The sequence below is a fragment of the Rhagoletis pomonella genome, unplaced genomic scaffold (assembly GCF_013731165.1).
Source record: "Rhagoletis pomonella isolate Grant_MI unplaced genomic scaffold, Rhpom_1.0 Rhpom_scaffold_00006, whole genome shotgun sequence".
NCBI classification, from domain to species: domain Eukaryota; kingdom Metazoa; phylum Arthropoda; class Insecta; order Diptera; family Tephritidae; genus Rhagoletis; species Rhagoletis pomonella.
In genome coordinates this window covers 36,929,096-36,941,143 of record NW_023458560.1, presented here as the reverse complement: position 1 = coordinate 36,941,143, position 12,048 = coordinate 36,929,096, and the positions used below count along the sequence as shown (strand labels likewise).

General features: G+C 32.6%; 1 protein-coding gene and 2 non-coding genes across 3 annotated transcripts in view; all 3 read left to right on the top strand.

Annotated features, from left to right (window-relative positions):
- Positions 1-12,048, top strand: part of LOC118740683 (bone morphogenetic protein receptor type-1B-like) — a 740,115-nt gene that overhangs the window by 433,486 nt on the left and 294,581 nt on the right. The gene's annotated exons all lie outside the window — the stretch shown is intronic.
- On the top strand, positions 5,361-5,432 carry Trnaq-cug. Its single transcript has one exon. It is a non-coding gene; the product is annotated as a tRNA-Gln (tRNA).
- On the top strand, positions 5,921-5,993 carry Trnak-uuu. The gene has a single exon. It is a non-coding gene; the product is annotated as a tRNA-Lys (tRNA).

Sequence of the window (12,048 nt, the reverse complement as noted above, 5' to 3'; positions counted from 1 at the left end):
GCAAATGCATGCACTTGATATTTTACGTGTCTCATTGCAAATTTGTTTTTTCCCAGCCAATCGAACTAATCGACATTTTCGCATTCAAATCGCGAATTGTTTTTATTGCCTATTCAACAAGCAATAACATTTAAAATGCAATAAAAAATCAAATTTCGTTACGCACTTGTTCGACTTCGACTATTCGTTGTTGTTGTTGTTGTTGTTGTTGTTGTGATTGTGGTTGTTGCTACTGCTGCTGGTTTTGTCATGCTCCAGTGTCTCATAAATGCAATAAACAATTTGTAATTTGCACGTGCTCCAATTTGCCGTTGTTGTTGTCGTTTGTGCAACGCCACTTGCTGCATACTAAATAGCTGCCCAAACGTGCTTCAATAAATACATATGTACATACATACAGACAAACAGGCAAAAGCACATGAGTAGTTGCAAATAAACAAATCGCCAAGCTAGACAGTGCAGCAGTACCAGCAACGCCACCACCCTAACCGCCTAACCACGCCGCACCGCCTGGAAAAGTGGTTGTCGACGACAACGATTGTCGATTGCCAATTGCCAATTGCCGATTACCATTTCGCTGATGAGAATATGCGTCGTTGCCGCTTGCCCCTTACCGTTTGCTGTATGCAGTTTGGCGTTGCTGCATAATTTGCTACGCATGCGCAAACAACTGGTGGTTACATACAAAAACGTACAAACATACAAACGCACTCGCAGCGTCGCACTATGGTTCCAGTTGTACGCAAAGCAGAAAAAAATTCAATATCTTTGTCGCTTTTGGAACTGGATTTGGCGTCTTCTCTCAGGAGTTATCTCTGAGACAGTCCTATATAAATAATCAATCTTTACTGGGTGCCGGGACATAGTCGACGACGACGACACTAGATGGCACTTCGGGGAGCAATCCAGATCTTAAAGCCTCCCCTGCGACTTCTGTTTCCAGAAATTGAGAGAGTGAAGAGGGAAGCCACCAACAATAGGTGGAATAATTTAAACACCTGCGCCCTACCGCGCTCGCTCTGGCCACGACGACGAACGGAAAACGAAAAACACGGAGTTTATTAAAGTTCTCAAAGCCAAACATTAGCCATATGGCCGCCAGTTTCGATGACCCGTATAACGATTTCTGCAGAATCTCCAGAGATGAGCAGGGGATGGAAACCGTCCAGCCTTTCCTCTGCAAGGGAAGAGCACTCCGAATAAAACGCCACAAATTTTTGAAGGACCGCTTCTTTGAGAGCCTGGATATCTTAGGCAAAGCTCCACTGAAACTACTGCTGGGATTTGCTAGAGGATCAAAGACATGTTAAAATAGGCAGGGGGTAACCCCTTGGGCTTCGCGTTGGGCCATTTTGGCCTCCGAGTGAACTCTTTTTCAGAGCTGCCAGCTTAAGCTAACCTTACCTAACCTCGTCACTTTTTAATATATTTAGATACACAAAACTTGTAACTCGGGAGGTTTTTGGGGACACATACAATGAATTTTAAGTTAGACCAAAGAAATTCAAAATGGCGGATCCAATATGGCGGAAGAATTCACCGGATATTCTTGAAACTCGTTATTCCGGGGTTTTTATGGACGCTGATTATGCATCCGATGCCAGCTTTTGAAAATGCAAAATGGCGAATAGAAAGTGCGGACGAATTTTTGAAAAGAATTGGAAACCCTGTTCAAAATATTTTCATACTAAAACCACTTTTCTTAAACCACTTTTGTCTGTCACCCATGTTGTGGTAGACATTTCAATTACCTATTCCCTTAATTTAAGTTGAATTTGATTTTTTAAACAGGTGGCAACCCTTCTACATGTAGTTGAGAAATACAACACTGGCAAAATCATATTGAGCGATGACCATATTCTATTAATTCTATTAAATTTATGTAAATTAATTTTTTAACATGTGGCAACCCTTTTTATGTTCTAACCGTTCTAACGTTGGTATGCGTCTTTCCACAATCGAACCACGACAACACAAAGTTTATTGGTGAACAATGTAAGAAACTTTATTTAATTTATAAAGATTGCAAAAAGTTTGTGGGGGAATAAGTACCTTTAAAGTCCTGAAGCAGTCAAATAGGCAGCTGATTTTACTTCTATCTAGTTGTAAAGAGTGTATACATATATGTATGTATAATAGTGAAATATAGAAACCCACCCGTAAGTGTGTAGAGCTTTTTTAGGCCTCTTAACCCTTTGCTGTCCCATCTATTTTCTTTTGTTTAACTGTTTTAGTGTCAGTAAAAATATGGTAACCGGAATATTTATCTTTTACACTTCGTTTAAAACCTTTTAAAAAAATATATATATAATATGAAAATCCTAAGGGATTATCAAAATCATTCACACAGCGCACAGTGGTCGGAGAAGGCATGTTTTACGCGAAAAATTAGAAGGGCTGTTACCATTTCAATAAAACTGCAGGATCATGGTACTAAACCCGAATATGTCATTAAATTTATTGTTCGATAGTTGACAGCTGTCAAATAAACTACCAATTTCTCCAAAAATATGAAAATCCTTTTGAAAATGCCACTGATTAGGTTTTTAGTCATGCTAGTCACGAATTTTATATTAAATTAAAACTTCGGCAGTTGACAGCTGTCAAATGGACAGTAAATTTTTCTCAAAATAAGAAACTTATTTTTTAAATGCTACTGATAAGGGCTCCAGACACGCTAGTCACGAATTTAACGTCAAATTAAAACCTTGAAAGTTGCCAGCTGTCAAATCGGCTGTCAATTTCTCAAGAAATAAGGAAAATTGCCCAAGAATTAAACGTACTAGTTTTTAGGGCTCTCGAGTTTTATATCGCATTCAAACTTTTTCATTTGATAACTGTCAAATTAACTGTCATAGATTTTTAAGATTTTTTTTTTATATACGAAATTCGTCATTTCCAAAACTTCAGTTTTCTCTTTTTTAAATAAGGCTATTTAGGTTCGAATTTGTGGAAATCACAAATTTCGTATAAAAAATAATAACTCATTTATTTATTTAAATCTTGGACGCCATATGGGGTTTAAATTTCGAATTTTCAAAAACTATCACAGTTTTCAAATGAGTCGATTTTTCCTGAAAAGTATATAGCATAAAAATAAATTAGATTCACTTTTTCAGAACCCTCATGCAATTAAACAAGCAGAAAAAATATTTAAAAAAAACAGTATTTATTTAAGTTTTAATATTTTTGAATTTTTTGCGCCCATGAACCACAGTGCGTTGTGGCAAGTGCGCTGACAAACTACTGTCTGTTAGTTGTTGCTGTTGGTGCAGTGCTGCATAGCTATGCAAAATTTCTGTGCAATTTATTCCTAGCTGAGCTGACCGTGGTGTACGCAACAAAAGTTGCTGCATTTTCCCAAGCAATAAATAAGAAAGTAAATATAAAAAAGACAACATAAAAATTGACTATTGATAATTCTGCACACATTCGATTTTATTACTCTTTTCCCTAGCACAAATGGTCGATTTCTAAGAATCGATACTTGCGGCAATCACGTTAACAATAACAACAACAATAACAACAACAATATCAATAAAAAATAATAATAGCTGATAGGGTTCGCAAAAAAAAAAATAAATAAAAATCCTTAGTCTTATTTGCGCTCAAGTGTGTGATAATTATATTTGTTTTGTTGTTATAGCAAATTTATATTTTTGTATGCACGTGTTATTGGTTTTTATTATTATTACTTCAATAAGATTTGTTTATAAATTGAAAAAACTCATTATTACTTGGAAATTTATAAATTTATTGAAAACGGCTGCAAACTTCTTCACACTTGCCTGTGTTGATTGCTAGTATTGGTGTGATAAATGCAGATTATTACTGATATACAATAAATATATACGATTACTTTTCCTCACAACACTCACGCCACAGGTGTTATCTATTTCGAATGCTTAAATTTATCTTATCAAAATGAAATTTTCAAACACAACAAAGCCCTTCGTTCGCTTTCAAACATTTTGTTAAGAGCAAAGCTCTGGAGCGCCGTGCGAGAGATCCGAATTCAAATCTCGGACAGAGGATATATTTTTAATTTTTTTTTAAGTATTTTTTTATTTGGGTTTTTTATTTTAATTTTTTAAGTGCCCTTTTTATTTAAGTTTTTTATTGTAATTTTTAAATTTAATTTTTTAAATAGAAACACATTATTACACCGGAGCGCACATGTGCACAAGGGTATTATAATTTTGTTCACATAACGGTTGTTTGTAATAGCCGAAACGAATCGAGATAGATATAGACAAATGGATTTGTAATAATTGATTTATTTTTTGAAATAATTTGAATATTTTTAAATAATTAGAATTTTTTAAAGGGTGGCAACTATTTTCCAAAAAAGTTAAACCTTATTGCACGTCTGCAGTCCAAACCTTGTAATCTGCCATCTACGGATATGAGGGCATTGAATATTAAATATTTGGAATTTAATTGTTCATTAGGTGGCAACTCTTTTAGAAAAAATAAGACCAGTTTGCACTTCTACAGGCCAAGCACTCAAGTCAACTCGAAAAAAACAACTTTTCGTAGAAATAGTGTAGAATTCTGGAAAATCAACATTTTTCGATCAAAAAACTATGCTTATCTTCAGGAGATTCCCAGTAATAATACCCAATTGTTTCTTTAACCATTTTTTCATGGTAACTATATTTTATAGCTCCTCCAAAACCCCCAGAAAATGCTATGGGGGACCAATAAAAAGTCTTTAATATTAAAAAATGGTTAAATAAACAATTGGATATTAATACTGGAAGTCTTCTGAAGAGAACCACAGTTTTCCAATCGAAAAATATTGATTTTCAAGAATTTTATACCATTTCTACGAAAAGTGTTTTTTTTTCCCCCATATGGAATACATAGAAAACTTTGAGCGCTGTGAGCACTCCTTTAATATTTTTTGATTTCAAAATAAAAAAAATAAGGGTATATTTCTTTCCGTTCAGAACAATCCTATGCGGTGGCGGCATTAAAATTCTGACTTTATTGTTTTTGGACCACTCTAATAGATATGTACACTGTTAATCAGACAGGTTGGTACTAACAAACATAAGCTGCGTTCCCCAATATTTCTTGGTTAAAACCTGTAAAACTGTCAAAAAGCAAAAGAAGCCAGAGCACCGAGTACGGGAACGCTTTCCGGTAAATTCCTGTAAAGCAACTAGGTACTTGCGAGTTAGGGAACGCAACTATGATACATAAGCTAAATAACATATGTATACATAACATAACATAACAAAGGTATACCTACATACATATGTACATATGTATGTATCTTGCCTGTTTTGACTGCGCCTCCCTCAAGTATTTACCACATCACCGTGGCATCACTCTTGGCGCGCGAGGCGGTCAACGGTTCCATGGTGTAGTGGTTAGCACTCAGGACTCTGAATCCTGCGACCCGAGTTCAAATCTCGGTGGAACCTGTCTCATAAAGATGAGTTAATTTTTTTTTAATTTTTTTCATTGTTTTTAATACCAGAATTAGTTTATTGCAGTATTTTTTTTTAATAGCTTTCAGTTTCAAATAACTACTTATTTGGCATTTATCTTTCTTGCACATACATATATGTACATATGTATATCTCTTTCATTTTATTAAAAAACAACAATTTTTTTCTCTATTCAAATTCCTATAATTTTCATAATATTTTGTTTAAATAAACAAATCAGTAAAAGGGAAGAGTAAAAAAAAATATCTAGCGTTCGCACAGCTTTGCTTTCGTGATTTCAAATGACATATACATATGTATGTACGTACATACAAGCTAACATACTTATTTCGTTACCAAACGCAACGAGTAAATGAACGAGCTGAGCTAGCAGTCGTATGAGCAAACAAACTCGTTTCGCTGGCTGTGTTGTGTTGCCTTGCTTGTGCTGATATGCCGCATTTGCCAACTGTCATACATGTGCCCGGGTAGCTCAGTCGGTAGAGCATTGGACTTTTAATCCAAGGGTCCAGGGTTCAAGTCCCTGCTCGGGCGAGAACAACTTTTTTTTTTTTAATTTAAAATTTTTATTTTTTAATTTTATTTTAATAATTGATATAGTACATACTTTTATTTAGGTTGTTTTATTAATCTTCTGTAATGCAACTAAGCAGCCGAAAGTCTTTAAAACATTTTATTATGAGTACCACCTACCCAGAAAAGTTTAAATCTTTCTTTGGATATTTTTAGTGTACTAAATTGCTTATATTGAAAGAAAATTCCTACATATAATCATACATACATATGTATGTAAGAATGCATGTATGTATGTATGTACAAAAAGTCATGTGAAAAATAATAGGGAGTCAATATTTTGACTAGTTTGGGCTATTTTTTAACCGACTTCACAAAAAGGAGAAAGGTTATCTATTCGGAATATACATATGTATGTATGTACATATATATGGGGCGTTCCGTACCAAAACGTACGGAGTTCACACTTCATATGTTTGATTTTTTTTTCCAAATTTTTAGGGTTGATGCATAAACATAACTAATAAATAAATATGAAATTTGAGCTTGATTAAAACATTTTTAAAAACTTTACGACACAAAGGGCCGTATGAATAAAAATAAGTAATTGCTTTTGCTTAAAATTTCATACATTTTACTTCAATTTTGTTTGAACAAATCGAGTAAAAGGTCTGAAATTTTAAGAAAAAGCAACTACTTACTTTTATTCGTACAGGCCAAAAACAAAAACAAATCGATTCATTAGTTTTCCAAATGTCTTGAGAACGGGGGAGAAAAAAAAATTGAAAAAAATCACATATACACACACCAAAATTCTCTATAAAAATATATTAAAAACAATTTTTTATCTTGAAAAATTTTTCACATACAAATTTATTGATAAAAAAATTAGTTTTTGAAAATATGCTGTCTCAAAAAAAAAAGTTGAAAAAAATCACAATGGTAGCTCTGAGTATTGCGCAATATTTAAGTATAGTATCATGGGGTGCACTCTACAATTATTTGAGTTATGATTTTTTTTAAACCGAAGTTTAGTAAAATGAGTACAATACAAATTTAAGAATTTTTTAAATAATAAAGTGCAACTTTTAAGCTACTGCAAAATTGCCTTGATTTTTAATATATTTTTACAATCGCTTAAGAATTGCACTTTACTATACAAAAATTTAACGGACTACAAAACTGCATACTCAAAAAAATAAAAAAAATTTGTAAATTTGTAATGTACTAATTTTACTCAACTTCGGTGTAAAAAAAATACAAACTCAAATTACTGTAGAGTGCACCCCATAATAATATACTTAAATATTGCGCAATACTCAGAGCTTCCATTGTGATTCTTTTTTAATTTTTTTTTTGAGATGGCATATTTTCAAAAACTAATTTTTTTTATTAAAAAATTTGTATGTGAAAAAATGTTTCAAGAAAAAAATTTTAAGAATATTTCTTTTTATAGAGAATTTCGGTGTGTGTATGTGTGATTTTTTTTTTAATTTTTTCCTAACCCCGCTCTCGAGATATTTGGAAATCTATTAAATTTGATTTGTTTTTGTTTTTGTGCTGAAAAGTTTTTAAAAATGTATTAATCAAGCTCAAATTTCATATTTATTTATTATTTATGTTTATGTATCAACCCTAAAAATTTTAAACAAATCAAACACATGAAGTGTGAACCCCGGCCGTTTTGGTATATATGTATATATGCATATTTTTTTTTGTATGTATGTTACCGCATAAGTTTGGACCACGTTAACCGATTACTATAAGGTGTTACCTCACAGGTGGTCCCATATTAATTTGGTTTAAAACTGATCACCGAATCATGAAGAAATTAAGGATAATCTTAAATTTGTAAATGAGAATTAAAGTCGGTTTTGTTTTTTGCTTAAAAATTACTTGTCTTCTGTCTGTTTAATTATTATTATTTTTTTATGAAAATAATAATAATTAAAAATTAAAAAGTCCATATTTCAAACTTTTTAAAAAAATTATAAAAATAACAAAATTTAAAAAAAACTTTTTACTAAGAATTTTTTGAGAAAGCATTTGCATTGATTTTTGATAACTTTTTGCGGTTGGTAAATAAGTCCGAATTTCAAACTTAAAAAAAAAATTAGAAAAATTCAACAAAATTTTAAAACAAAAACAAACTTTACTAAGAATTTTTAAGAAAAAGAATTTGCGTTGATTTTTGAAAATTTTTTTGCGTGACACCGCAAGGAATAAAAATTATCAACGCGATTTCTTGGCCACTTGAAAATTGCCTATAAAACTGCATATTTCATTTTTTTCTAAAAATTCTTAATAAAAAGTTTGTTGTTGTAAATTTGCGATAAGGTATTAAAAAAACATTTAAAATAAGACCAAATGTGAATTTTTCACTGATTTTTAATCGTTATAATTTTGATCTAAAACCACTTTGTACTTATTTTGCTTTTCTAACTTAAAAACTGTATAAAACTGTAAAAACTATGTAAAATAATACCGGTTTTCCTGGTTTTTATTAATTTTAAAATCAGCAACCGGTTTTTTATTGTATTTTTTCGAATAACTCGAAACCCGGTTTTGGCAAAAGGTGAATAATCGAAGACTCTAATGTATCCATATCAGTTTAGAAATACTTGTACCGCATAGTTTACACTTTTTTCAATTTTGGTAACCGGTACTAAAAACCCGGGTTTTTCGAAATTGATAACCGGTATAAAAACTGATTTAAACTTTAGAATCACCGTAAAGTAATCCTTGTAGGTGTAAAGTTTCAACAAATTATGACCACTTGTATATTTTTCTACATTTGTCCATTTGTACGTTAGTCCAAAGCCTTATTTTTTAACCGATTTTATTATTATTTTCTTCTTTCATTTACTTGATACGATTTAAAATAGAATTGTGGAGCCCCGATTTTTCAATTTGTATTTATTTCTGTATACATATAAAATATTTTAGTGCTAAAACGAAAAAAAAATGCAAAAAAATTTTAAATGTTATACAAAATTTCCACAAAAATTAATTGTTTATACAATTTTAGATATACAATTTTATGGCCTATCAGATTTTAGCGCAAGTTTCAAGTCGTTAACAAATCGCGTTGATTTCTAATAATTTTCTTTTGTTAAAATTTCAAGCAAAAATTTAAGGCGTATGTGAAAGAAAATACATAACATCGTCAGAAAATTAAAAATTGTTTAAAACTTGCACTTGTCACGAGCCATAAAACTGCATACCAAAAATTTTTCTAAAATTTTTTTTGCAACATTTTAAATTCTAATTAGATTTCGAACAAGCTAACTTTACCTACAACCATTTTATTGATGAAAAACCTCACAAAAATAAAAAAAAGCAATTTGTTTATTTTTATTTTATTTGGTACGCCATTACTGCAGCCATTCCAAGCACAAAAAATAATTTTCTAAAAACTTGGCAATCCGCCAAGCGACTCCTAGGAGCTGTGTGTGTGGCCCACATTTGTCACTCCACACGCATGTTTGTGTCTATCCTGTATCTACATACATACATACGTACCTCTGGCTCTAAGCATGCGCATGTGTTGTGCTTTGTGTGTCCACCCAACCAGGCGCTGGTGTCATAAATGCCACTTAAAAGCATGAAAAGCGTAAATTATTCATTTTCAAATGGAGATAGAGTAACAACTAATTTTTTTCCCCCTTTTTATTGCCAACAACAAACACGCAAGCAAAATATTTGCTTGTCAATTTTGCTTGCTGTTTTCCTTATCGCCGCTACAATTTTCCAATTAGCCGGTAATTTTTCCAACTAGTCGTGAATATGTAGATATGTATGTATGTTTGTGTGCATGCAGGGAAAGCTGATAGCTAATAAAGTGGTTTGGTTGACTTGTGCTCAAATTGCGAGTGTAAAGAAAATTATTAACAAATTAGTTGCTCATTAATTTTCATAAAAAAGAGGGTGAAACAAAAAAAAAATTGAAAAAAATAAGAAAAACGAAGAAGAATGATTGGAGAAAAAAAAAACTAAAGTATGACGAGGTAAAAAACTTAAAAGACGTTAATTGAAAAAGAACTGAGATAATAAATAAAAATGAGTGGGTTAGACCTGAACTGGATTTGAGACCCGTTTGTTGTAAGACTCCGCTTGCTTGGGAGGAGTAGCAAGTAAGATGTGTTATTTATTAGTTGCAGCGTTTATTTATTATTGTCGGCCTGTTGACCTTAATGCACTCCATTGCAGACTACTTAGCGAAAACCCGGAATTTCGGAATTTGAAAATTTTAATCTGCTGTTGCCATACTTTAACCTGAACCTGTATTGCCGCTTGCTTCTCTAAAAATATAACTTTAAATGCGCCCTTCAAACCATATTTAAGATTTATTTTGTCGCAGAGCATAAGCCCATTGGAGTTGGAAACTTATTGTCTGGACTACTTCTAGTCAACAAATTCATTTGGCCGCCACACAGATCCATTGAGCTGCCCAGGAGAGGGTTTTCCAGACCTATTCCGACTAGTCTGTAAGCTAGCTGGCGGACGCAATGACGCTACCATGATTGGAACAACCCCCAGTCGGGCGTTGACTCAAACATCAGCACCATTTGTCCATTGAAATTTTCGTTTCCGGTTTATTGCTAGCTGGAGCTCTGGCGTTGAGTATAAGACCAATGAAATGTTCACTCTTTTCTAATCAGGCTGTGCTGCGGCCTGCAATTACCCCTTCGGATTGCATGCTTTTGATCTCTTTCTCTTAAAGACTAGCGCAGCTTCCCCGACGACAGGGATGCCAACCGTGTTCTGAGTAGCCGCGAAATCCGGTTTCAGGAATCTCATCATCAGTAGCCCTAGTTGGCACAAAAGCATCTATATTAGTTTATAAACACATTAACAAATAATCTAATACTATTTATTAAGCGATAAACGATCGCACGAGTGCGAGTATCTAGAGCTATGTAGCGGCTAACTCCCAAAGCTCGTTCCTAGCTATATATGTATGTGTGAGTGTATGTGGTAAACTTGTAGTGAAAGGCCAGTAGCATAATGTTCGATCGACTGGTTGAAAGTGACTAGTTCATTAATTGGTATAAGCGAAATTTCGAAGAGCGTTTGTTAACAGAAGTGGTTAGCGCCATCTGTCTTCGAATTTTCACATTTGCACGACCTAATGGTCGTTTCCATTTAAAAACTATTCGTTCTAAGCGTGAAACATCGGACCATAAATATAGATTTTCCAAATTTATCGACACCCGCGCCACTTTTCGGTCGAATTTTTTTGTAGAGTTACTCCTTTCGATGAGAGTGGTATACGTTCTAAATATGAGCCATATCGGACTTTTCAAATATATCGACACCTGCGCCACCTGTCGGATAAGTCCATCTTTCATATTGCATTTCCATCGGGTTCTGAGCAAGTTGAAGTTGAATTGGAAGTTTCACGTCTCCAGCTCCTCGCAGAGTTAATTAAAAATGAATTGCAAGATTTGATTACACACAGGTGAAACTTAATAAAAGTTTGTAATTAAAACTTTCTCCTCTTAAAAAAACTTGAATTAAAATAATTACACGAGACTTAAGTGTTTCGCCCTATTATTTGATCGTTTTTCTGCATAATATTCTTAATCTCAATATCAATCCCATTCTTATCCATGTATTTATCCTTGCCCTTATCTCTGTCTCTATTCCTATCCCTATCTATCTGTTCTTTCCCTTTATCTTTATATTGATCTTTATCTTAATCTTCATCTTTATTTGTATGTTTATGTTTATGTTTATTTTTTTGTGTTTATCTCTATTTTTATCTTTATTTTTATCTGTACCTGTATCTATCTGTATCTGTATATGTATCTGTATCTGTATCTATATATATCTGTATCTGTATCTGTATCTGTATCTGTATCTGTATTTGTATCTGTATCTGTATCTGTATCTGTATCTGTATCTGTATCTGTATCTTTATCTTTATCTTTATCTTTATCTTTATCTTTATCTTTATCTTTATCTTTATCTTTATCTTTATCTTTATCTTTATCTTTATCTTTATCTTTATCTTTATCTTTATCTTTATCTTTATCTTTATCTTTATCTTTATCTTTATCTTTATCTTTATCTT